The following is a 27713-nucleotide window of genomic DNA, read 5'->3' on the forward strand; positions in this document are numbered from 1 at the left end:
TCCATCAGAATGTCAGAAGAGCCTGGTTGCTGGATCAGGCCAAAGGGGTTCAGGATAGCATCCTGTTCTTGCAGTGGCCAACCAGATGTTCCAACGAGAGCCCTGCCAGAATGACCTCACCGTCAGGAATGCATAAACAACCCAGGATTTTTATTTACACAGCAGGACCATTCAGAGGGTGTCATCCCAGAGTACTTTTTCGCAAAGACAGCATCGCTCCACCTATCCGGCCAAATAATTGCAGGTTGTTGTCCGATTCGCACTTGGCAGACCTGCCTGTCGTGGGTACACCCATCTGCCTTGGTGAGCAGCGGGCGTCTCAAAGGGGCGGGGAGGATCCATGCCTCTAAATCAACCTAAGTTTCTAGTCCTCAGGAGCATTTGAGCAGCTTGCCTCACACCCAGGAATGGCTCCAGCCCTTTGGGGGCAAGCTGGGAGCGCATGCGCATGGGGAAGTCGCGCAGGAGCAGAACACGTGCTCTGAAGTAAGGAGGTCCGTGGTTCAACCTCTGCCATGTCCAACAGCGTTCGAAATTAGCCAGGCAACAGGGGCATTTCGCACCTGGCCATCGCCCCCTTGCAATCAAGTAGAGGTGCCAGGATGCCACCTGATGTCTCCACCAACTTGGGTGCCTTTAAAAGAGGATTAGACAAATTTGCGGAGGGTAACCTAGACAGCATCTTAAAAAGCAGAAACATCACCTTGCCAAAAAGGTCCTTATTGTTAAAGCTATGGTTTCCCCAGTAGTGATGTATGGAAGTGAGAGCTGGACCATAAGGAAGGCTGATTGCCGAAGAATGGATGCTTTTGAATTCTGGTGCTGGAGGAGACTCTTGAGAGTCCCATGGACTGCAAGAAGATCCAACCTCTCCATTCTGAAGGAAATCAGCCCTGAGTGCTCACTGGAAGGACAGATCCTGAAGCTGAGGCTCCAAGACTTTGGCCACCTCATGAGAAGAGAAGACTCCCTGGAAAAGACCCTGATGCTGGGAAAGATGGAGGGCACAAGGAGAAGGGGACGACAGAGGATGAGATGGTGGGACAGTGTTCTCGAAGCTACCAGCATGAGTTTGGCCAAACTGCAGGAGGCAGTGGAAGACAGGAGGGCCTGGCGTGCTCTGGTCCAGGGGGTCACGAAGAGGCGGACACAACTAAACGACTAAACAACAACAACAAAACAAGGCTACTGATGGCTTCTCGCCATGATGGCTATGCTTTGCCTCCAGCAATGCCTCTGAAACTACAGGAGGGGAGAGACGGCTCTCACGCTCAGTTGTTGTGGCCTCCCCTTGGGGCATTTGGTTGGCCCTGTGAAAGCAGGATGCTGGGAGAGATTGGGCTTCTTTTGGCCTGATCCAGCAGCCTCTTCCTATGTTCTAAGCATTCTGAGAGTCAGAGAAACTGTCCAACACAGCTCACAGCTTGAGGAAATCTCTCGCTCGCCGTTTCCCGGAGGAAACTTCCTGCCTCGCACTCTTAGCTCCCCGGCCAGCCGGCACACTCCCTTTTTGCTCAGCCGAACGAAGCCGCTACCTTTAAACCAGAAATGGATTTCAAAGGGTGCTGGAGCCTGCAAGGGAGAGGGGGCTTGCGAGGTTTATCAGGGAAGCCGGGAACAATACAGGCGATTGTTTTCGCGAGAGTCTCACTCAGAAACTGGCTCCTTTCAACTCCATCAGAGCATCGCGCCATCGGGGACCGTCAAGAGCACCAATTAAAAAAAACCAAAACAACAATAACGCAGTGTCAGCGGGAAATGGACCGGCAGAACCTCGCGAGCAGAGAAGCTGGGGAAGCGGCGGGAAGGGGTACCATTGTGTCCATCGCTCGCTGCAGGGCTGCCAACGTTGTGTGCATCACCCGCTGCCAGGCTGCCGAGCCGAATGGGAAGGCGGAAAAACAAAAGGGTACTTCTCTCCAACCCACCCACCTTGCTTTCTGCAGCTTGCCAGATTACTGCTGCATACTCACTGCGACTGGAGCAATCCGAAAAGAGGAGGGGGTTATAAGTGCATCCAGAAAGGGACAGGGGTGTGTGCAGAAGAGAAGAGAAATAAACAAATAAAAAAAAGTTTGACGCAGCTAAAGAGGCAGCCAGCGTCCTCCGTGGCCGAACGCCGTGGGAACCTGGCCGGCCCGCAGACCCGCTCGCGTCCGGGTGGCGGCGAGACCTGACATTTTGAGCGCAGTGCAATGCGGTGGCAGTTTAGCGGCGCTGGTGGCACGTGGCGGCGTGGCTGGGCTGCATCGTGGCATCGGTTCCACGGCAGGCGGGGAGCAGAGAGAGGGAGAGCCAAACGGCCCCGCTTCCCCCCCCCGCCGGCCAGTTCCTTCCTTGCTGCAGGCTCCGCAGATCAGGCAAGCTTCCCGGCCAGCCGTGGGGAGGAGAGCGGCTGGCTGGCTGGCCGGCCGGCTGGGGGAGAGCGATGTCCTTGAGCCAACGGTCAGCCGGAACACTTATCTCGCCTGCTTTCTCCCCTCCGCTGTCCTGCCTGCTCCTGGACGCAGGCTTCCAAAGAGAGCCAGGAAAACAAGCACAAAGGGGGTCTTCTTGCTTCTCCAGGCAGGGGCGAAGGGCATCAGAAACAGCCTGGGCAAGAGGGGGGTGTTCTGGGTGGTGGAAGGCAGGCAAGCGAATGGAGCTGGCTGGTGGCTGGATGCGGAATTTGCAACATCAGCTGGAAGGTGTGTGTTTGCGTGCATGTGGTTTGATCACAGATCGGGAAAGGAGCAGGAGCAGGAGGGGTTTGAGGGTGGGGGGAGGAAAGAGGAGGAGGTGTGGAAAATGAGATTTGGGGATTCAGGTCTTTGGGAGACAAGATTTGCTGTCCCATGCGGAACAGCCTCTGCTGCAGAGAGAGGTGACGGCTGTCAGACATGATAAGGATGCTGTTTGCGTGCTAAGAGGAGGCATAGTGGTTAAGAGTGTCAGGCTGGGAGAGACCAGGGTTCAAATCCTCACTCTGGCATGAAGATCACTGGCAGGGGTGACCTTGGAGGCCAGCCGCTGCCTTGGCCAGTCTGGTCTACCTCACAGGGTTGTTGCGGGGATCAATTGAGGAGGGACAGGACAGAACCGTGTGTTCCACCTCCAGCTCGTTGGAGAAAAAGGTGGGCAAAAATGAAATAAATTAAACTGAATGCAGCAGAGCGAGCCAGCTACCTTATTTATTTATTAAGTACAGTATTCACTGCCTTTCGGCCAAAGCGGTTTATGCACTTTTAAAGGATTGAAACAGATTATATAACATGTCTCTCAAAATGGGATGTGGGAGGCATTTCAGTTTAGGGGATAGGGATAGAAAGAAAATTAAGGGGTGGGGGAATGTAGGTCTATAAAAATCACGCATGCTGAGGAGAAGAAAAACAGGAGAGGGTGAATAAAGTTTTTGTCTCTTCGACTAGAATTACAGGTCCCCTGACGCACACAAATAAGACACAAAGAAGAATCCTATCTGTGGAACTCCCTGCGGCAAGGTCCACTAGCTTACATTTGAAAAAACAAAAAGGGGAAAGAAGGATTAATCAAAACCGCGAAAATCTGTCGCTGCCTATTAATGTGAGGGTAAAATGGAACTTCCAGGTCCAGAGGCAGTCTACCCCCAAATATTGGGAGAAAAGAGCAGCAGCGGGATATTCCCATCATGCTCTGCTTACAGGTTGTGTGGGAGGCATCTGACTGGCTACTGCAAGAAGCATGGTGCGCTGGAATAGCTTAAATTCTTATTTTAGACTTGGGGGTGGGAACTCTGTGGACATCTGGGCTCCAGGTCCCATCAGCTGGGATGGCAAGAACACAAGAGGCGGCGGCAGGATCAGGCCAAAGGCCCGTCTAAGTCCCGTATCCTCCTCTCACAGCAGCCAACCAACCAGGGGGAAACCAGTGAGCAGGATTTACGGAGGCAGGGCAGGGGAGCAAACTTCCAAAGCAGCTCTCAGGATCTGAGCCATAATAATAATAATAAATCCCGCATCTCTTTGGCTCAAGCACACACCTTTCTGATCAGAAGGAACAGCAGAGGCGGGAGATCTGACACGGAGGAGGCCGTTGCTTTCCTGCAAACGCAGCCGACGTGGCCGCGGACAGGGCTTGGAACACGGCAAGCGACCGAGGCAGAAGGCGGCTGCCAGTTTCCGTCCAACAATCGCTGGGCAGGCGCCAGCTCTGTATCAGGGGAGGGAGGAGGAGGAGGTGAGTCAGGTGCCCGTCCGAGGCTGGCATTCACTCCCTGGGCCCAGCAAACGGAGAGGGGAAGGGGGGCTGCCAGGAACCTCCACCCTCCCACCCGCCGATGTACCTGGTCAAGTGACCACCGTGGTTTCGGAATCGCTGGGAAAGTGAGAGCCGCAGGAATGCGAAGCCTCTCTGACCCTCCCCGGCTACAGACTCATGACTTCAACTCCGCATGATTTACTTGTTTTTAATGAGAGTCCACTGGCTTTTTAGGAAACTAGCGATCTGCTTTATGCCCAGGCAGGAGCATTTCCCAGGCTTAACGACTAACAGATTGAGGTTGAATCCTGACAAGACAGAAGTACTGTTTTGGGGGGACAGGGGGTGGGCGGGTGTGGAGAACTCCCTGGTCCTGAATGGGGCAACTGTGCCCCTGAAGGACCAGGTGTGCAGACTGGGAGTCATTCTGGACTCGCAGCTGTCCATGGAGGTGCAGGTCAATTCTGTGTCCAGGGCAGCTGTCTACCAGCTCCATCTGGTACGCAGGATGAGACCCTACCTGCCCACGGACTGTCTCGCCAGAGTGGCGCATGCTCTGGTTATCTCCCTCTTAGACTACTCCAATGCGCTCTATATCGGGCTACCTTTGAAGGTGATCCGGAAACTGCAACTAATCCAGAATGCGGCAGCTAGACTGGTGACTGGGAGCGGCCACTGAGACCACATAACACCGGTCTTGAAAGACCTACATTGGCTCCCAGTACGTTTCCGAGCACAATTCAAAGCGTTGGTGCTGACCTTTAAAGCCCTAAACGGCCTTGGTCCAGTATACCTGAAGGAGCATCTCCACCCCCATCGTTCTGCCCAGACACTGAAGTCCAGCTCCGAGGGCCTTCTGGCGGTTCCCTCACTGCGAGAAGTGAGATTACAGGGAACCAGGCAGAGGGCCTTCTCGGTAGTGGCGCCTGTCCTGTGGAACACCCTCCCACCAGATGTCAAAGAGATAAACAACTATTTTACTTTTAAAAGACAACTGAAGGCGGCTCTGTTTAGGGAAGTTTTTAATGTCTGATGCTATATTGTTTTTAATATTCAGTTGGAAGCCGCCCAGAGTGGCTGGGGAAACTCAGCCAGATGGGCGGGGTATAAATAATAAATTATAATTATTATTATAATTATTAACTTGTGATAGACTGAACCTGGGACTTTCTGCATGCAAACAGATGTTCCACCACGAGGCTACGGCCCTTCTCAGGCAGGAATAATGCAAGACTCCAGTCCTCGTGGTTACGGACAAAAATGGCTGGTTTAAACAGGGGCACAGGAAGCGGCCTTTCAAGCAGTCAGGCCGTTGCTCCGTCAAGCTCAGCACTGCGTGCCCTGACTGGCAGCGGCCCTCCAGGCTTTGGCAGGTGCTTCTGCCAGCCTCACCTGGATATCGAACCTGGAGATCTGCCGCTGAACTGTTGTCCTTCCACTAAACAGACTCAAGATCCTAGTCCTCATGGTTTTGACTTAAACCAGAACATAGAAAGCTGGCTTATCAGACTATCACTGCATCTAGTTCAGTATTGTCTGCACAGGGTGGCAGCAGCTCTCCAGGGTTTCAGCCGGGGGACACTCCCAGCCCTTCCTGCAGGTGCCACTGGGGATGCCATCTGCAACTTCTGCATGCAAAGGAGGTGCTCTAACCACTAGGCAATGACCCTTTCCTAAATCTGCACAAAGCCAGGAGCACATATTCAGGATTTCCTCCCGCCTAATTGGCAACCAGCGATCCAAAGCATGCAGATTTTCAAAAAGTGCATAAGCAAATCCTCCAGCGACTGGGACCAACCACCCCCTCATCTCGCTTTCTATCTGGTTTGTTTGTTGTTGATTTTGTACAGCAAATTGAAAACCAAGACGGATAATTGCTAGAGATGCTCCATACTTTCGGGGGGAACAACTCCTATTTCCAAAATTAGGAGCCCATTTGCCAACGGAGCCTAAGATATTCCTGCTTGGATATTTAAACAGAGAGAGATCAAGAGGTGGAAACCAATTTGATTACTGCAGCAAAAATAATAAGTTGCAAAAATCACCTCTGATTACTTATGAGTGCACTTAATCTGGAGCACAGCGAAAATGGTCTAACTTATCACAGGAGACTCCTGTACAAGCAAAACAACCAACCACATTTATGAAAAAAATAGGTGTTGGCTCAGGCAAGTATAATGACGTGTGATGTTCTCAGTTTTTTGTAAAGAATTTTTTGTTGGAAATTTAGTCACTGTATTGCAGAAGTACTGCAAACTTTAAAAATATCAGTGATTTTAATTTACAGGTTCACAAAATACAATTTCCATTGAAATACACCCCCCCCCACACACACACAATCAAAGCACAGAATAGCAAACATATTAAGGTCTCCAATGCAATACATACAGTGGTACCTCGGGTTAAGTACTTAATTCGTTCCAGAGGTCTGTACTTAACCTGAAACTGTTCTTAACCTGAAGCACCACTTTAGCTAATGGGGCCTCCTGCTGCCGCCGGAGGACGATTTCTGTTCTCATCCTGAAGCAAAATTCTTAACCTGAAGCACTATTTCTGGGTTAGCGGAGTCTGTAACCTGAAGCGTATGTAAGCCGAGGTACCACTGTATTTCAACCTAGTGTTAAGCCCAAACCGAATACAGTGGACATACAACGGCGTCAATCACACAACCGTGTCACCGTTTTCTATCAGTTTTCCAGCAATGGGAAAAATAATAAATCAGATGAAAACTTCTCTGGAGGCCCGCCTCCCTGAATCGAACAACCATAGAATTCTGGTGTCCAAAGGTACCTCAGAATGTCATCTAGTCCAGCCCCTTGCAAATGCAAAGACAGCGAAGCCTAATGAAATCTTTGCACATGCCGTGGCAGATATGCGCCTGTGTGGGGGGGGGGCGGGAAATCACAGCACATCGGCTGCCACCAGAAATTCCCCGGAGCTCAGAGCCTAGGAAACCAGCCCCCTCCTGGGGAAGAAATATATACAGATGCCTGACCAATCCCATAATCTACAGCTCATTATTTCAATCCTCTCTAGATCATTAGCGCAACAAGATTTGCGCAGAGGAGCAGAACCTCTCCAGCAGAGTTCACGATACGCGGAGTACGGTTCTCCGATGCGATGCAATAGATGGGGAAAAAAAGCACACTCCATTTTTCTCGGGTGGGGAGGGGGAAATTTGCTGGGGGGGTGGGATGTTGAGTGGGAAAGGCTTAAAAATTTCCTCTTCCCAATGCCAGCCTGAAGCCTTAGCGGGACTGTGATGTAGAAACATATTGGAAAATCAGTGGTTTTCAATGAATATCTTAAAAACTACAAATCTCCTGACAGATATAGAATGAATCTAGAAAATAGAGGAATATATAGTAAAATTCGTAGAGAAAACAAAGTGGAAACCTAAATAATAAAAATGTGTATAGACCACCAAAATGTAAAATAGCACAATGAGAATAGTTGGAAGTCAAACACTTGGGTGTATTCACATTGGGTATGTATATAGGTAAAGTATGTATTGTATGTACAGTGGTACCTCTGGTTGTGAACAGGATCTGTTCCGGAGCCCCGTTCGCAACGTGAGCAGAACACAACCCGTGTCTGCACATGCGCGGGTCACGATTCGCTGCTTCTGTGCATGCGTGTGACATCATTTTGAGCACCTGCGCATTCATGAACAGCAAAACCCGGAAGTAACCCTTTCCAGTACTTCCGGGTTGCCGTGGGATGCAACCTGAAAAGATTTAACCTGAAGCAAACGTAACAAGAGGTATGACTGTATTGGATGTAATGTACTGTATTGTCTATTCTTAAGCTTAATAATTTCCCAGTAGTGATGTATGGAAGTGAGAGCTGGACCATAAAGAAGGCTGATCGCCGAAGAATGGATGCTTTCGAATTCTGGTGCTGGAGGAGACACTTGAGAGTCCCATGGACTGCAAGAAGAACAAACCTCTCCATTCTGAAGGAAATCAGCCCTGACTGCTCACTGGAAGGACAGATCCTGAAGCTGAGGCTCCAAGACTTTGGCCACCTCATGAGAAGAGAAGACTCCCTGGAAAAGACCCTGATGTTGGGAAAGATGGAGGGCACAAGGAGAAGGGGACGACAGAGGACGAGATGGTGGGGGAACAGTGTTCTCAAAGCTACAAACATGAGTTTGACCAAACTGCGGGAGACAGTGGGAGACAGGAGGGCCTGGCGTGCTCTGGTCCAGGGGGTCACGAAGAGTCGGACATGACTAAACAACTAAACAACAACAAACAAGCTTAATAAAATATTACATATTTCTTTTTTAAAAAGGAAAATCAGTCGTAAGGATTTAAGACGAGAGGCCTGAAGATTCAGGCTACGAAATAAAAGAGGGAGCAGTCATCTTCGAACATCTGTAGATGGAGCAAGCTTGTTTTCCGAGTCGGCAGGACGGGAACTAACGGTTCTAAATGGCAAGAAATGAGATTTTGACTTAAAACCAAGAACTTGAGCTGTTGAGAAAGCAGAACAAACTCCCTCGGAAGCTTGTGGACACTCCTTCCTTGGAGGTTTTTAAGCAGAGGTTGGATGGCCATCTGTAAGGGATGCTTTAGTTGAGATTTCTGGGGTTGGACTAGATGACCCCTGGGGTCCCTTCCAGCTCCACAAGTCTATGATTCTACAGAGAGGTCTGTCTAGTCCAGCTCCCCACAGAGGCCATTTGGGAAACCATGAGCAGGGCAGGAAGGCAACGTACAGCCCTCCTCTGGCTCCCTGCAACCTGGTGTTCTGAGGTATGCGGCAACTGAACAAGGAGGCGCCACTGAGCCATCACTACTAAAAGCCGCTGGGCCCACGGGACACACACAACAAACACAACACAATGATTTCTTATAACAAGGATAATTGTTTCTGTTAGAGACCCCCAAACAGAGGGGAGACTCAGCCAGATGGGCAGGGTATAAATAATAAATTATTATTATATATTATTATCTGATGGGGGCACTTAATACAGTCGCCCACAGGCCCCTAAGATTTGAGCAACCTTCACTAGGGGCTGAGCCTTTATTTTTTATTTTATTACTGCATTTATATCCCGCCTGTTTCTGACTAAGAGCACATATTGATATAGGAAAGTATTAGATAAAATGTAAAGAAATATACAATCATAAGGGTACATTCATTTGTAAAAAAGGAATATACAACGGGATAGACAGGAAGTCTAGTGTGCTGGTATGCATATGATTTTTTGGGGGGGGAATTGTTTTTGTTTTTTCTCTTTGCTCTTTTTTGTTTCATTTTCTTTCTAGGTATATAAAATTTGTATATCATTTTTGTATACATGTTGGAAATTATATTATAGCAAGTCCTGTAATGGAATATGACAACGTTTACCGATGTAATATAAGAATGTTAACAAATAAATAAAATGCAAATTCAAAAATAAAATAAAACGCCGCCTGTTTCCCCACCCTACCTCAAAAGCAATTCAAGGTAGCACACCCTCCTCCGTTTAATCTTCACAACAGGTTAGGCTGAGATATAAGCAGCGGCCCAAAGTGATGTTGCCAAGTAGGATTCGAACCTTGGTCTCCTCCTGGGTCTAAGTCCGGCACTCTTAATGACTACCGCACACCAGCTCTCTCCACACAGGCTCTGCCCTGTGGAACTCCCTGTCACAGGTCCAGCAACCATCGTTCCAGCCTTCCCCAAACTCTATTAGTCAGACGGGCTTTTGCAGTGTGTGTGTTTCTTCGTTTGCTGGTTTTTAGGCTGGCAGGTTCAGGGAGCAACCTGAAACCGCCACACCTCGGGCTTGCATCATCGATCTGTCCTTGCAGGTGCAGCAGGAGGAATGGAATTCCAGAGGCATGAGAGCAGCCCTTCACCTGTTGCGCAAGGACTCGCCGTCCCGGGTAAATAGCAGCAATTGGGACGGCAGGAACGTCCTTGCCACGCAGGGAGGGGAAAGGCCTGCAGTCGCTCTCGCTTTTTCCAGGCACAGGATCTGAAGACTGTGGGAAGATTCAGGGCAGAGAGAGGAAAGTACTTTGGCACAGAGCTCATGGTTAAACTGCGGAACTCCCTTCCACAAGGGGCAGCAGTAGCCATTTCCCAGCAGAAGAGTTTATGAAGGAGCAAGGCACCTCAGACCTCTCTAACTCGATTCGGGCAACAACACAACTGCCCTCCTCAGGCCATGCTCCTCCGCAGGTTCCTCAGGTGATTTTACCTGGCTGGAACCTGTCCCTTGAACTAGGGGACTGCCTAGCGCAGGGGTAGGCAACCTAAGCCCCGGGGAACAGATGCGTCCCAGTCGCCTTCTCAATCCGACCCGCGGACGGTCCAGGAATCAGCTTGTTTTTACATGAGTGGAATGTGTGCTTTTATTTAAAATGCATCTCTGGGTTATTTGTGGGGCATAGGAATTCGTTCATTTTTTCCTTCTTCAAAATATAGTCCGGCCCGCCACATGATCAGCCCACGACTGAAAAAGGTTGCTGACCCCTGGCCTAGTGCTTACCCAAGATGGGGATGGGGACAAGTTCACATCATACCATTGTCAGGGGAAAAACAATGTTGTCCAGGGTTGTAAAGACTGAGGAGAGAATAACTGGGTGCACTCCTCCCACCTTGGATCAAATCTCTGCTTCCAGGTGCCATAAGAAAGCTGCAGAGATAGCGCAGGATAGTGCGCACCCCGGAAATGATCTCTTTCAGCTTCTGCCTTCTGGAAGAAGGTACAGGGTTATAAAGACCAGGACTAGCCGCCTGAGAAACAGTTTTTATCCAAATGCGATTTTGGTTTTAAATGCAGTGTAAGGTAGTCTCTGCAGATCACTGCAGATGGTGACAGCAGCCACGAAATTAAAAGACGCCTGCTTCTTGGGAGAAAAGCAATGACAAACGTAGACAGCATCTGAAAAAGCAGAGACATCACCTTGCCAACAAAGGTCCGTATATTTCAAGCTCTGGTATTCCCAGTAGTGATGTGTGGAAGTGAAAGCTGGACCATAAAGAAGGCTGATCGCCGAAGAATGGATGCTTTTGAATTCTGGTGCTGGGGGAGACTCTTGAGAGTCCCATGGACTGCAAGAAGATCCAACCTCTCCATTCTGAAGGAAACCAGCCCTGAGTGCTCACGGGAAGGACAGATCCTGAAGCTGAGGCTCCAAGACTTTGGCCACCTCATGAGAAGAGAAGACTCCCTGGAAAAGACCCTGATGTTGGGAAAGATGGAGGGCACAAGGAGAAGGGGACGACAGAGGACGAGATGGTGGGGGAACAGTGTTCTCAAAGCTACAAACATGAGTCTGACCAAACTGCGGGAGGCAGTGGAAGACAGGAGTGCCTGGCATGCTCTGGTCCAGGGGGTCACGAAGAGTCGGGCACAACTAAACGACTAAACAACAACAAGGTTGTCTCTATGGGAGTGTATTGTATTTAATTATGGGGTATCAGAGTTTTTAGGGGGCTAACCAGGCTGGGATAGCTGGGATAGCAGGCTTGTTGGTTTCTGAATGTCTGATGTAGATTTCGTTGTTCTGTGTGGGACAATGACAATAAAGATTATCGTAATTAAAGCACACGGGTTCCCCCAGTGTGTCCTGGGATCTGTAATTCCCCCCTCGCAGCACTACATTTCCTAGTTTCCTTCTACAACAACACCACAGCAACCTTGCAATGTTGGCTAAAGTCATTTAATTTCGGTTTTGCCTCTTCACACGATTCTTCAGGGAAGGGAGTCACGGGCTTTAAATGTGTGTTGGGTGTGCTTCCGATGTCTGGTGCAGATCTGACCTGGATCCCCAGCGGCTCACTGAACTCAGATATTTTTGGGGGGGAATCCCAAACCAGGAGTTAAGAGCCCCACCTACATGGCGACCCAAAATGCAGCCCTTCAGCTTGAAAACAGTTCCCCGCCTTGGTTTAGGAGGATGTACTGGGCGTGCATTTCAGGTTTTATCCTTCCGCAGGCAAGGAAAGCAAAAAAAGAACAAAACCCCGAGCGTCGTTAATCATAAGCCACGCTCCCCAAAGAGAAACAAACAATGCATAGAAATTGCTTCCTGCTTTTTCGGATGCCCCTGAAGCGTTCATCAGAGTGTGTGCCATCAAAGCATTAAAAAAATCACTCCTTCCCCGCCAGCTCCAAAATATCCCAGCCGACAATTAAGAGCGTCTTGCAAAGGTGAGGCTTTCAATGGGGGAAAGGAGGTGAGCTTTGACCCCCGGGGAAAAGGGCGTTCTAAACCCCAGCTTCCTGGTCTGGGACCAGCTGTCAACATGGCCAAAAACCAGCGCCTACACCCCTTCGAAAGCCATTCAGGTTGGTGGAGGGAGTAGCTTTCTCATCACAACAACCTTGCGGGGTAGGCTGAAGCTATTTAATTTCAAATTTGCGGCTGGGGGAGGTTTCTGGGCGAAAATGGAAGAGTGGGAAATTCTGTAGTTAAGTTTCAGTATTATTAAATTTATTTAAAGCCTCTTTCCATAAAAAAAAGACTCAGGGCTCCTTGCAACAGGTGAGGATATGCAAATATTAAAATAAAGTATAATATAATGTAACCACCAACAATTCTTTTTTAAAAAAACACCCACCATTTTGTGGTCACACACTGTTCCAACCTGGAGACACGAACAGCAGCCAAGTTGTGTTTTTTTAACCACATACAGAGGACTTTTTAAATACTTTCTTCCAACAGAAACCTGAACCTGGTGGGGGACAGGAGCAAAAAACCAGCCTAACAGGTTGGAGTGGGATAAGGGAAAGGGGGTGAAATTAGTTTGGGAAGAAAATAAAAGTCAGTTTCTTTGCCAAAACATTGGACTGTGAAGCCAGTATAAAAGGGGATTTTTTTCCCACCAGGATCTGGAGAACTTGGCAGCCAATCCTGAGGTTGCGATCCTAGGCTCACCTGGGAGCAAGTCCCACTGAACTCAGTGGGGCTTGCTTCCGAGTAGATAATGGATAGGATTGCATTGTCAGGGGGTGAAGAACATTACAAATCTGGCTGTGATTATGGCAGAACTGACGAAATGTGCTATCTGGAAAGGGAGGTGTGTTCTGAATATTTTTTTCTCAGGTGTACACACACTTGACGCAGCCAAACCCCGCGCAAGAGGTTTTACATCAAGGAAAGTAGCAGGAAAATCTAGCAACCGTGAGCGAACTTTACATTTTATTTTTAGGGCAGTAATCCCCAATACCTTCCCCAGAGGTGAAATAAGGACAGCATTTTTATTATCAGAGACAAGGATATGCCAGTCCCTTGGTGCCACTGCCTTCCGATCTGTGAAATGGGTATATTTTAAACCAGGGGTGTTTGTGGAGGTGGACTTTTGCGACAGGAACAAGGTTTCTCAAATGACGCGTCTGTGACAAGGTCAGCGCAAGACCAGCAGCTGACCTCAATTCGATCACCTCTCCGTTTCTCGACAGGTGGCTACACTTTTAAGCTGGCGACACCCTGAAAGTATGACATTCGGACACCGCCCTTAACCAGAAGTACCAGACCCGTCACTCAAGGTTGCAGGCGAACAGTGGAATTATTCAGATTTTCGACAACTCGCAAAGGGCTCAGGTTATCATCGCCTGCCGTGGAAACTGCCACTTGAGAGTTGGAACATTAAAATTTTAAAGGCATCGCATTACAGAAGGGAGGTGCAGGGTTCAGCTCACGCCAGCGCTCAAGCCTGACACCGAAGAGATTAACAAAATAAAGTCACCAAGATAGATGCACACAGGACCTCTTGTCTTTAGCAAGCGGTTTTGGAGACGCCCCAGGAGGGATGTAATCTCACATAATGATCAGACATATTCTCTACGATGTGTACAGGAAAAAATCATAGATGCTACATACAGGGATGCAGGTAGCAGCTGCCTTTTACGGAGTCAGAAAACAGGTCCATCTAGGTCAGTATTGCCTACACGGACTGGCAGCAGCTCTCCAGGGTCTCAGGCATGGAATCTTTTCCAGTCCTTTGTGGGTATGCCAGGGATTGGACTATCTGCCAATCTATGTGTGCCCGGACACTGGGGTCCAGCTCCGAAGGCCTTCTGGCGGTTCCCTCATTGCAAGAAGCGAAGTTACAGGGAACCAGGCAGAGGGCCTTCTCGGTGGTGGCGCCCGCCCTGTGGAACACCCTCCCACCAGATGTCAAAGAGAAGAATAACTACCAGACTTTTAGAAGACATCTGAAGGCAGCCCTCTTTAGGGAAGCTTTTAATGTTTAATAGATTATTGTATTTTAATATTCTGTTGGAAGCTGCCCAGAGTGGCTGGGGAAACCCAGCCAGATGGGCGGGGTATAAATAATAAATTATTTTTATTATTATTATACGTACACCATAGGCATGAGGCACAACATTCATATCAAGCTTTCATTTAATAATACAGTCATACCTCGGGTTACGGACCGCCGAAACCTGGAAGTACTGGAACGGGTTACTTCCGGGTTTCGGCGGTCGCACATGTGCAGAAGCACTAAATTGCACTTTGCACATGCACAGAAGCATCGACTCGCAACTCGCATGTGCGCAGACACACCGTTGCAGGTTGCGAACGTTGCAGGTTGCGAATGTGCATCTCGCACAGATCACGTTCACAACCCGAGCGTCCACTGTAATAATATTATAATAATAATAATTTATTATTTATAGCTCGCTCATCTGGCTAGGTTTCCCCAGCCACTCTTGTTAAAAGGAGTGTGTGCCGATCGTATGACTCATACAAGATGCCTAAGGTGGTGGTATAGACACTTTGGACTTGCGTTCCCCACAGAACAGCCCCATCCCATCTCATCTAGCAAACCAGTGATGTGTCAGGACATTAATATAATAAAGATTCCATCAGGATTTTAGGATTCTGGATCCGGAGGGGGCTGTTTCTTTAACGCCACAAAGCCTAGAAACTTGAACTCGCTAGCCACGTTGGTTCGTTTTTATATATTTTTAGAAACCCTTCCTCTCAGCAGGGCAAGAATTGATATTGATCGCCCTTCGTTTGCCCTCTCGGCCGCTGACCTTTGACAGCGGCTCCTGCTGAAGCCGAAATCTCCAGGGGGCTGGCCCTTGTGGATTTATTTATTTTATTCAAAAAAAGAAAAGAAAAAAGGTCAGCGGTTTAGCTAGATCTAAGTCCACCCCCCGCCCCCGCTTACTTTATCCAAACAGGATTTGACAATGGGCAAATTCTTTGCAGAAATAGCCAATTAAGCAACGAGGTCTCCCAGATGGATGCGAGAAACCGCAGCTCCCAGCAACTTAAAGGCAGCAGCCCCAGACACTGGGATATTGTTCTCCATTCAAAGGGAAAACTAGAATTTCAGCCTTTACTCTAGTTTCAATCAGGCGATGGAAGGGAGAGAGGAGGACATATACCCTGAAGGTGTAAGAGGAAACCTCAAACTGAATACCTGGAGAGAGAGGATGGTGGTCGAAATCCCTACAAGCACATACAAAAATCGGAGAAAAGACGAATTTTGCAGTCACTTTGGAACGAAGGCTGCAATCCTAACCCTACTGGAAGGAAGCCTTACTGAATTCAGGAGGTCTTATGCAGTGCTTTTTGCCTAGAAAGAAAAATTGCCAGTACTGTGTACTCTTGAGCACTCCCAGAAAAAAGCACCAGACTTATATCAGAAGCTGCGCTTTGGTTCCCAAACTGTTTCAGGAATCGAACAGACTCCCTGAACAGATTACCGTATTTTTTGCTCTATAAGACTCACTTTTTCCCTCCTAAAAAGTAAGGGGAAATGTGTGTGCGTCTTATGGAGTGAATGCAGGCTGCGCAGCTATCCCAGAAGCCAGAACAGCAAGAGGGATTGCTGCTTTCACTGCGCAACGATCCCTCTTGCTGTTCTGGCTTCTGAGATTCAGAATATTTTTTTTCTTGTTTTCCTCCTCCAAAAACTAGGTGCGTCTTGTGGTCTGGTACGTCTTATAGAGCGAAAAATACGGTAAATTCAGAAACCAAGGTTCCACTGGATAGATTTCACAAAAGCAGCTGTGTTTTCCAATGCAAAGATGTATCGCACCAAGAAGGTCGTTCTAAATTTTAATTGTAAGAAGGGGCAGTGTTACGGGAAAGCAATTGTCAACTTCAATGCAACTGTGTAGTTCACTTTCTGTGTGTGCGCGCGCGCGCATGTGTGTGTGCGTGCGTGAGAGAGAGAGCTTGACCCTACGCATCCTTACTCAGAAGTAAGCCCCAATAATGTTGACTGTATGTGTGCCTAGGATAGCAGTTTAAGGCTGAAATCTTATTTCACTGTAACTTTCCTAAACTGTTCCAAATCAAAAGCCAGTTAATTTTTTGCAAATTTGGGAGTGGGACAAGGTGGGGGGGGGGGGGAGATGACCACAACAGGATTTAGCAACAGAGGGGCTTCATGGTGAGGGGGGTTGTTTCCAGTTAGAAAAAGCGGGGGGGGGGGGAATAGAGAGAGAAAATGACTCCCATCTATCAGCAATGCAAAGTTTTGCTCTATATATCAGGCAACCTGAGGCCTGCCATTTGTACCAGAGCCAGTGGTACAAATGGCTAGAGTGTTGGACTATGACCTGGAGACCAAGGTTCGAATCCCCACGCAGCCACTGGGTGCCCTTGGGCCAGTCACGAATCTCTTAGCCTAACCCACCTCACAGGGTTGTCGCTGAGGATGAAATGGGGAGGAGGAGCACCTTGAGTTCCTTGGGAAAATGTGGTGTACATATGAATGTAATAACAATATATAATGTTGTTGGGATTCCAAATCTCCAGCACAGCCAAATGGCCAGGAACGATAGTTCAGCAACACCTTGAGGGCATCAGGTTCCCTATCCTTTGAGAGAGAGAGAGCAAATCTTTGCACTGCTGATATAGCTGGGGTCACTTCCTTCCTCCACCCCCACCTCAAAGCGATTTATAATAGGATTCCTTCGCATTCCAAAAGGTCACGTAGTCAAAGGCCTCTTTTAATCCCTTCCTCCCCAGGGCAAAGGAACAACACCAGCTTTGCCTTTAACTGTGGGGTTGTTGTTTTTTTAAAAAGAACCCTTTGCTGCTTCTTGGATAGGAAGAAAGTTGTTTTATTCATTTTATGTATCTTGAGCCTTTCCTTCAAGGATCTCCCTGTTTTATCCTCTCAGCAACCCTTCTAGGTAGGTTTCTGCAGACCCAACGGATTAAGCTAAGAGACTGTGCATGGGTGATTTGAACCCTGATCCCCCAGGTGCAGCAGTTAGGAGTGTTTGACTAGGACCTGGGAAGCCAGGGTTCAAATTCCCTTATTCAGCTATAAAGCTCGCTGGGGGGCCTTGGGCCAAGTCTGTGCATTTCAGTCTAACCTACCTCACAGGGTAAGGATAAAATGGAGATGGAGGGCAGAACTATGTTCATCAGCTTTAGATCCCTGGAGAAAAAGCAGGGTATAAATGCTGCAACAAATGAATAATAATAATCATAATAACAGAAGAGGGATTTGGAGCTTGCAATCAGGGTTATTACGGAGCCAGGCAGGAAACCTCCCAAGAGAGAGGCAAATTAATGGAAGATAAGTCTAAATAGAGCCTCCATGTCTGGACACAGTATACCTCTGATTGCCATAACTTGGACATCCAGATCTAATCTAGCAAGACTCTCCTGTTCTCAGTAGCCATATAACGCTGGGGAATGGCATTGCCATCTTCCAAGACACACTACCTCTGAAAACTAGATGCTGCAGTCAGGCAATCTGGGGGGGGGGGGAGTTGTGGCCCTCTTTCTAGTCACTGTGGAAAGTGGGGTGCTGGATTAGACCCCAGCAAGGCTTAATTCATTTTGTTTCAGGCCCCTGAGCCACGGGGTTTATGCGCATAAATGCATCAGTCAGTTACTCTTCCCTTCCACCCGAAGAGTTCTGTGATGCTCATAGGCTTGCACACATCTCTCTTCTAGCATCCTCAACCTCAGCCCTCCAGATGTTTTGAGACTACAATTCCTATCATCCCTGACCACTGGTCCTGCTAGCTAGGGATCATGGGAGTTGTAGGCCAAGGTTGAGGAAACCTGATCTAGTTTTACAGTACTCATTTTGCGCCTCCTACCTTATAGCAATTACCAACACCAATGTGACTCTAAAAAGGCAACCCTTTAGTTTACATGCATGGAAACATTAACAGGAGGTTATTTATTGAAGAGCAAGCTTGGAGCAAGAAAAAGAGAGAGACAGGCCTGCCTTCACAATCAAAGCATCCCTTGCAGTAAAACAGTGCAATGACCAGAGAGCTAATAAAAGGAGGATTTTATCCTGAGTTGGTGGTTTTTGGAGCCTTCGGTCACCAATGCCATACACATCGCATCAAAATAAACCATTCCCAAAACTGCTCAAAGTTTGAAGCCTTAGCTAACACAAACAGACCCCCTTCCAGGATCAAAGTCCCTTTTTGGCTGAATATACACTACCAGCTTTAAAAAACAGCTAGGTTATTCTTTTTCCTCAATTTGGATCAAAGCTGCAGCAGAATACAGTATTTCAAAAGGAATGACGGGCTAAGATATGGCTTTTGGCTGACATCTTGTGTACACCAACCTTGGTCAAGAGGGCAGCCTCAGAGCGGCTTTCACGCATGAGGTTTGTGGCTCCCAGTGCAATCCTGATTTTCACCAGAGAAAACCCACTAGTGGGTTCCTCCCATGGTATTCTGAAGGTGCATCTAACTTAAAACCTTCTCTAGCCCTTCTGGGTCCCTTTATAGTTACGACAGCAGAAAACACCACCTTCTTTCCTGCTATCCTGCACTAACCCATCAGGCAAACAGAGCTATGTTGACGCAAGATGTGATGGAATAACATGGTGCAAATCCCAAAGAATGTAAAGGAACACTTCCAATCCCTATTCCCACTTTACGTGGAAGGAAACCGAGCAAAGATTTCAAAGTTCCCAGACACCAGAACCAGGAATCAACATTTAGGCTCCTGGAATTTCTGCCGGCTCTTGCCAGTCAGCCCCACAAAGAGTCCACACCGTTCAGAAAGCAGCATGCCAGCAAAGAATTCCTCCCCAGAGTTATCTCAGTTGGCGTTTTTTAAAGGTGTTCCACTATGGGAAAATATAGCCAGAATGGAAGATAGAGGCAGCCCAGCCCCACCCTGGGACAGCAATCTTGGAAGGGAAGGGGGGATATGAGACGAGGGGGAGCAAAATTCCAGGTGTGGGGTGTAGCTGTAGGGGGAATTCAGTGTGCACAGGGCAGAAAATCAGGATTATAATTGTGTTTTGTGTGTATGTGTGTGAGAGAGAAAGTGTCAGGCTGTGACGGCATTCACTGGGGCAGGAACAGTAACCATAAACTCACTCTGTGTGTGTGTGTGTGTGTGTGTGTGTGTGTGTACACACACACACAGGAAGTATTTATCACAAATGGTGTACCACACCCCTAGATGGTGGGAGTATAAAACCAGAAACAGCACCAAGAGGATTGTATTTAATGTTAGTTCCACTCTAGAAATTAACTAACAGTGCCAGATTTGGGGCAACCCGGATGCTTCCCCTGCACAGGGTGCTGAGCTGAGGGGGCGCAAAACAATAATACATAAAAAAGGAATTATTGTGAAAATAATAAATATTTAGAGGCGGGCATCAAATTTGTCCTTGCTTCGGGCACCAGATTACCAAAGTCCACACCTGTGACTAATGCAAGTCCATGAATTCTAATGGGTCAAACTGGAACTTAGCTGGATGCAACCCAGAAATCCCAGTGATAAAAATCAGTGTTAGGTAGGTACTTAAGTTGGGGAAGGGCGGACGGACAGTGTCCCCTGAGGACTGGAGAGGGTGGGCAGGCATGGTCTCCAGAGCACTGGTCTTCAACCAGCAAGTCTGGAGCCACTAGCGATTGCCGGGTCAATCCAATGCATGTTTGGGTTTTAAATGGGGGTCCTGTCTCTGAAAAAGTTGAAGAGGAGTACAAACCCAAAACTGAGAGTGCAGATGGGCCAAAAGAGAGAGAAAGAGAGTGAGTGAGTGCGTGGATTTCTTTCCAAGGAAACACAGTAATTCTTTAAAAGGCGGCAGGGAGGGGGGACACCAATAGCAGCTGGAAGCAGGCGGGCTTATAACAATAATTAATAATAATAATTAATAATCCACAAACTCCCCTGGGATTGAAAGGAGATATAGTAGCTAAGGTGGAGGGCAAAAATGAGAAAGCGGGGGTCCAGCACCCTAACCACCCCCTCCCACAAATAAAAGCAGCGGCTGGGCGGGGGGGGGGGAAAGAGCCTTAATCGCAAGGGGGGCGGCCGTCCTCGCTTGGGGACAGTGAACTGGGGCAGGGCAGAAATTGGGATGGGGGGCGATACCCATATAAGGAAATGGGGTGGGGCGCGCGGCTGGGACCGCTGCTTTCAAAAGGAGGGTGGGAAGGGAAGGAGAGAGCGTTATTCACGCGCAAAAAGGGGGGTTTCCGCCCCCTACTCACCCTCTGGCTTCCTCCTCGGCCGCCCCCACCTGCCCCGCTCGCCTCTCACACCTTCTGCGCCTCCGCCCGCGCGGGCGCAACCTGTTACCTGAGCCAGGCGCCGGGGCCACGCCCACGCCGCTTCCCATTGGCTCCGGCGCTCCGGGAGGCCCGGCCCCTTCGCTCGCCCCGCCCTCCCCGGGCGACCACGCCCCCTCCTTCTCCCCTTCGCCCCCCCGCTCTTCTTTCTCCCCTTCCACGAGCTCGGTGGGCGTGGCATAAGCGTCCGCACGTCATCAGGCGGGAACGGAGCGGGGAGAATCAAAAATGGCGGCCGAGTTTCGGGCGAGGGGGCGGGGCTGGAAGGAGCCCTTAGCAACCGGGCAGTGAGGCTGCCTCGGCCTTAGCAACCAGGCCAGGCCTTGGCCTTTCCGAAGAAAGGGCGTTTTATTTTTTAAAAGGTGTTGTTTTCAAAGAGCCTTTGTTTTGGCTAAGTCTAGAAAGCATCTTTTTAAAAACTGGAAATAAAGATAGCTGTGTTGTCTGGCCCATTCATATTATACACACACACACACACACATATGTATGTATATGTATACATATGTATACAGTTTAATATATATACATGTATATGTATGTGTATAGTATATATGTATATGTATATATATATATATATATATATATATACACACACACACACACGTGTATGCATATATATATATGGTAAAGGGACCCCTGACCATTAGGTCCAGTTGTGACCGACTTTGTATATATATAATCCATTTTAAAAACACAGGCCATTTTTTATTTTTAAAAAGTCGAAATTGTGAGGCTTAATAAAGGTCTTCAGGGTGACACACGACCCTTTGGTCATTTTGCAACAACACACTGTCAAAGCTACAGTGGGTGAGGGAGGAGAAAGCACTCTGGACATGCTCCATGGAACTCTTATTTTTGTTTTGCATATTCCAAGGCTGGATCTTGGCCTCACAAACTGGCTGGGCCGCTGCCTGGGTCAAAACTGAAGCCTTGCCAAATCCCCACAGCTGGGAGATTGACATGTGTCAGCAGCAACTCTTGTTGAATGACCAGCCTGTCAAAAACCGAAGGGTTGGTGGGTGAAGAAGAACCCCGCTCAGTTCCCTCATATCCCCCTTTCCTTGACTCTTGACGGCTCTCCACGAGGCCAGAATGACATTTTGTCTTAATTAAGCCGGGTTTGACTTGGGGGACGCCAGTTCCTGACCCCCTGTTTAAAAATGGCTGCATGGGCAACTGCAGGAAAAGTTCTCAAGCCGAACTTCTTATGTCCGGGCAAAGAGTATCTCAGGACAGCTCGCACTGGCGAAGGATACTCTTCCCCAAGAGGGATGAGGCCATCGAAGACGAAGCCTTTTCCGCTCAAGATCGATGTATGAACTCCGCAACCCTCTTGCAAACAAACAAACAGCGCTTCAGACATGGCCGTGGCTGACCCCTTTCGGATAGCATGTCGATTTCATTTTGGGTAGTGAGCCCAGAAGTTCAGAAAACATTGCCGTGAGCCACATCTGAGGGCGCCGGGGAGATCAGATTAGATCCTTGATGGGGAAAGCCGAAGTTTAAAGAGACGTCTCCAGCTACGGCCGCCCGGGCAATTCTCCTCTCTAAACTGCAACCAGATTTAAGATTCTTCCTGACACTTTCTGGCTCAACCGGTCATTAATTTCAGGGTTTTTTTAAAGATATATACAGTATATAAAAGTGCAATCTTTATTATTCACTGCTCACAGTTCATGATAAACAGCTCAGGGCAGCAAACCTATGGTGCCAGTCTAGTTTGGCTTCAAAACAGCCCTGCAAGGGTGGCTAAGCTAAGAGACAGCAATTTGCCCAGGGCTTTTCTCATTCGTTTAATAACGGGAGTAAGGATTTGAACGCAGGTCTTTGCAACCCAGGTTCAAGACTCTGTTTGCTATGCCACAGGCTCAGCAGTCTATCATCATTTCATTATTTGCTGCTAATCTTTTATTCTTGTTTTTCTAGACAAATTCAAAGCAGCAATGTCCATCTCAGATTGCTGCAGGCTGCTCCGCTCTGCCTTGCAAAAGGGTTCTGTGTAGCTCCAAAGCTTTCATGCTCCCAAAGTACGACACAGACCTAAACTGGTCTAGTCAAGAGATTTAACTTCCACTTCCTTTGTGTCTCCTATTCCTATAAAGCCCTCTACTGTGTGCTACCTGGAGTAACAGCAGCACTACGAATGAAGGGAACCACTGCCTCTCACTCTCTGCTCCAGCCTCCCCGCCTACCAAACCAGCGACACCTAATTTTGCACTGTTATGTGCCAGGTGCAATTAGAGCAGTCCATTATTCCCCATTGTGGCGCAAGGCACCTTTAGCCACCGTCAGAGGAGAAAACTCCTGTTGCATCTCTGTGAGAGTCCCTGTTCTGAGCTCCTGCTCTGCTTCCTTCAAATAAGGAGGTCCAGCTCCCAGGGCCTTCTGGCGGTTCCCTCTCTGTGAGAAGTGAAATTACAGGGAACCAGGCGGGGGGCCTTCTCGGTGGTGGCGCCTGCCCTGCGGAACGCCCTCCCGTCAGATGTCAAGGAAATAAACAACTATCTGATGTTTAGAAGACATCGGAAGGCAGCCCTGTTTAGGGAAGTTTTTAATGTGCGACATTTTAATGTATTTTTAATCTTTGTTGGAAGCCGCCCAGAGTGGCTGGGGAAACCTAGCCAGATGGGTGGGATACAAATAATAAATTATTATTATTATTATTATTATTATTATTATTATCCGATGTTTTAATGTATTTTTAATCTTTTGTTGGAAGCCGTCCAGAGTGGCTGGGAAAATCCAGCCAGATGGGCGGAGTATGCATAAATGTTATTGTTATTGTTATTGTTGTTGTTATCATCATCATCACCATGCCCACAAATACAGGAGATGCTCTCGTTAACCGTGGGAAGTTCCTACTCTTACTAGCTCTAAAATAAAATATGTGGAAGGTGTGTGTAAAAGTGAAGTTGTGCTTCCAGTTCAGTCCAGAAACTAGTCTGCTGCAGGTAGGTTTGGCAAGAATCACCATGCAACCCTTTGCGGCCAACAGAACAAAAACCGGTCACCATGGTCACTTGCCTGTCAACACAGGGGAGGGAAATAAGAACATAATGCTCAACAGCAGGGAACATTTGGATCACTCGATTTGGACCCGTCACATTCCCTTCAGTTTCTACACCGTTGGTGATGCTGGCACAGCCGCGGAGAAGCTTTGCAGTCTGGTTTGAGCATTACCGCTCCTGACACCGGGATGCAGAGCTCACCTCACCGATTCCCCTTCCAGGCGGCAATGCAAAGACGGCACGCCACCTCTCACCTTGGGCTCCTGTCGGGCCTGTCTCCTTCCCTTGCGCTGACCATTTTATCACCTGCCGCCACTGCCAAGCCTTTCCCCCGAAGGGCCCCTTCCTCCGCACCAGGCAGCAGCGGAGAATGGCGGAAAAGAACAGCCGGATCGACAGGGCAGAGGTGGGCAAAGAACAGGTATGACTCGCTCTGGACCAGCCTGTGTTTTCACGGTGGTGGAGAAGCCTGCTCTGCTTTTCTGCCCTGGGCCTTGCATACACACAACTCCCCAGGAGCCGGACAGCTAGCTGCAGAACGACGCATCCCTCTCCTTTGGCCCTAACTAATTTGCCAGACCCGTCGCCGGAGAGAACAAATTAAGAACAAGTGTTTATTGTCTGCAGCTGCGGTAGGGGAGCCTCTTCTCTCTCTCCGGAGCAGCAGTCGGGAAGTTTGAACCCGGCTCCCACAACAGATGGAAGTAGGGAATGTGGTTCTTCCATCATCCCAACAGTGGCTGCACCGGTTGCATTCATATGCTCTGCAGTCATTGGTCATGCATGGTTTTAAAAGTAAGGCAGCGCCAAAAAAAGGGTATACTAAGAAATCTTAGCAGCGGCAACACCATCTTAAGCAGTCTGCTGGGAACACTTAAACCTTGGGCGGTGTGGACTGCTCCCTCTGTGGAGCCGACTGGCAAGAATCAGAAGAAAATCCAGGAGCTTAAACGTCAATGTCTGATGGGGGGGGGGGGAGTCCTCAGGCCTTCTGTTTGCTTGTACACAAACCAAAGCAAATAGCAGGTCCGTTTCCTAATCAGGTGTCTCAAGAGCTCTGTAGATCAGATCAGATCAGAAGGAAATACCAACATGATTCTTCCACCCTAGTGAAACCGAAGTCCAAAACTCCCTCAAGAGAGTGGACTCTGCAGCTTTTACAATCCAGTAGTTCAGCGAGTCCCATGGAGAGTCCCATGGACTGCAAGAAGATCAAACCTCTCCATTCTGAAGGAAATCAGCCCTGAGTGCTCACTGGAAGGACAGATCCTGAAGCTGAGGCTCCAAGACTTTGGCCACCTCCTGAGAAGAGAAGACTCCCTGGAAAAGACCCTGATGTTGGGAAAGATGGGGGGCACAAGGAGAAGGGGACGACGGAGGAGGAGATGGTTGGATAGTGCTCTCGAAACTACCAGCATGAGTTTGACCAAACTGCGGGAGGCAGTGGAAGACAGGAGGGCCTGGCGTGCTCTGGTCCAGGGGGTCACAAAGAGTCGGACACGACTAAACAACTAAACAACAACAACAACAGTTCAGTGAACTGCTGGCTCTTTCAAGACACCTGATAATTGTTGCAGTTGAAAATCCTATTACATACAATACATTTACACGCCAAGAACATGAGAAAAGTCCTGCCGGATCAAGACAAAGGTCCATCTAGAGTTTTTAAAGCAGAGGTTAGATGGCCATCTGTCAGAGATTATTTAGCTGTGATTCCTGCACTGCAGAGGGTTGGACTGGATGACCCTTAGGACAATTCTACGATTCTGTTATCCTTCTCTTGGAGTAGCCAAGTAGATTGAAACCTGCAAACCGGACCTGAGAGCAATAATGTTCTCACCACTTGCAGTTCCCAGCAACTGGTATTCAAAGGAATACTCCCTCTGAAAGTGAAGACAGAACAAAACCATCGTGGAAGCAGGTAAAAGGTAAAGGTAAAGGACAGTTAAGTCCAGTCAAATTCGACTAATGGGTGCGGTGCTGATCTTGCTTCAGGCCGGGGGAGCCGGCGTTTGTCCACAGAAAGCTTTTCTGGGTCATGGGGCCAACATGACTAAATCACTTCTGGTGCAACAGGACACTGTGACGAGTGCCAGAGTGCACAGAAATGCCATTTACCTTCCCGCCGCATTGGTATCTATTTATCTACTCACACTGGTGTGCTTTCAAACTGCAAGGTTGGCAGAAGCTGGACCGCCGACCTTCCAATCGGCAAGCCCAAGAGGCTCAGTGGTTTAGACCACAGCACCGTTGCAAGTGCAATTAATTTAATTTACAAACTGTATGTGAATCGCCGGAGTGTGGAATGTTAATCTCTTCTTCGGATACGCCACTCTGTTCAACTGGCTTTTTAAAAAAGTTGTTGTTAAAGTTTTTCTTGTGCTGCAAAACAAACAAATAAACAAGGAACAGAAAATATAGGACCTGCACTTTTAAGGTCAAAACAATCCTGTATTGACAACCTCTCGCTGCAGCAATCATACATCATCGAACTTTTCCCCCTTCAGGCTGTGGGAATCCTGTACCAAACCACACCAGTTTGGAACCACGATCCTGGAGGGTAAAGGGTGGAAGCCAGCCAGCTCCCATTCTTCCGCAGCCCCACAAGCGATTTGCTGCAGCGCATCATTCCAGAAACCTTGTCACCCAAATTATGGTCTGCGCTGGGTAATCAGCAGCTCGTTAACCTTAATCATATCACCGCACTGTCACTTTCTTTTCTGCCTGTGTAAGACGGCTGGGGGGGGGAGTGCAGGGGGGACGGAAACGGACCAACCACAAATGTTTGGCGCCATCACTCACGAGAACGCCTCCGTGCGACACTGCCAGCTTTTTCTTGGGATGGCGAAGGCCAATCCTCTAATTGGAAGCAGGGAAAGTTCAACGGGAGAGACCCCGAAGGGGGGGGGCAGGCATCAGCTGTGCGCAAACGGCAAAAGAAGAACAACGCAGCATTATGCTTTTCCCACTTCTCTGTGCAGTGACGGCATTTTGAAGGGTCTGCTGCAATCTTTTTTCCTGAGCAGAGGGGCATTTGAAGAGCTCTGCGGGATCAGGCACAAAGGAGCGTCTTCACCCCCATCTTTCTGCCCGGACACTGAGGTCCAGTGCCGAGGGCCTTCCCTCCCTGCGAGAAGCCAAGTTACAGGGAACCAGGCAGAGGGCCTTCTCGGTGGTGGCACCTGCCCTGTGGAACGCCCTCCAACCCGATGTCAAAGAGAAGAACAAGTACCAATCTTTTAGAAGACATCTGAAGGCAGCCCTGTTTAGGGAAGCTTTTAATGTTTGATGCATTACTGTATTTTAATATTTTGTTGGAAACCACCCAGAGTGGAAACCCAATCAGATGGGCGGGGTATAAATAATAAATTATTATTATTATTATTATTATTATTATTATTATTACTACTATATAAGCTGTCCACCATCCTGTTCTAACAGTGGCCAAATTGATGTCCCCATTGGCGTGCGGTCAGTGCACTGGGGAACTAGAATAGTCTCCTAAATGTTTCCCTGGTGCCTCCTTCCCAAAGCCCAGGAAGCTTCTACCCAGCTTAGGGAGGGAGGTAAAAGGTAAAGGGACCCCTGACCGTTAGGTCCAGTCGCGGATGACTCTGGGGTTGCGGCGCTCATCTCGCTTTACTGGCCGAGGGAGCCGGCGTACAGCTTCCGGGTCATGTGGCCAGCAGGACTAAGCCGCTTCTGGCGAACCAGAGCAGCACACAGAAACGCTGTTTACCTTCCCGCTGGAGCGGTACCTATTTATCTACTTGCACTTTGACGTGCTTCCGAACTGCTAGGTTGGCAGGAGCAGGGACCGAGCAACGGGAGCTCACCCCGTCATGGGATTCGAACTGCCGACCTTCTGATCGGCAAGTCCTAGGCTCAGTGGTTTAACCCACAGCGCCACCCGCATCCCTTCTAGGGAGGGAGGAGCAATGCTCAAATGTGTGACATCACGTTTGCAAGCTGGGGCCTCTGGTCCTAACTGTCTCCCTTTG

The 27713-nt window shown here is 48.7% G+C and overlaps 1 protein-coding gene and 1 long non-coding RNA gene across 3 annotated transcripts in view; one reads left to right on the forward strand and one right to left on the reverse strand.

Moving 5' to 3' along the window:
- CGN (cingulin) overlaps window positions 1-20732 on the reverse strand; it is a 70866-nt gene extending 50134 nt beyond the window's left edge. The window contains exon 1 of one of the 2 annotated variants that reach the window (XM_080985989.1): window positions 20627-20732. The gene's annotated coding sequence lies outside the window, so the exon portion shown is untranslated. Of the gene's footprint in view, window positions 1-1932; window positions 2549-20626 lie in introns of those variants that run through there. The other variant, XM_080985990.1, reaches the window with a different exon arrangement.
- On the forward strand, window positions 11813-14349 carry LOC308465849. The gene is made up of 2 exons (XR_013980584.1): window positions 11813-12554; window positions 13625-14349. It is a non-coding gene; the product is annotated as an uncharacterized lncRNA (long non-coding RNA).
- Window positions 20733-27713: the final 6981 nt, after the last annotated feature.

Source organism: Podarcis pityusensis (assembly GCF_964106645.2).
Source record: "Podarcis pityusensis genome assembly, chromosome: 16".
NCBI classification, from domain to species: domain Eukaryota; kingdom Metazoa; phylum Chordata; class Lepidosauria; order Squamata; family Lacertidae; genus Podarcis; species Podarcis pityusensis.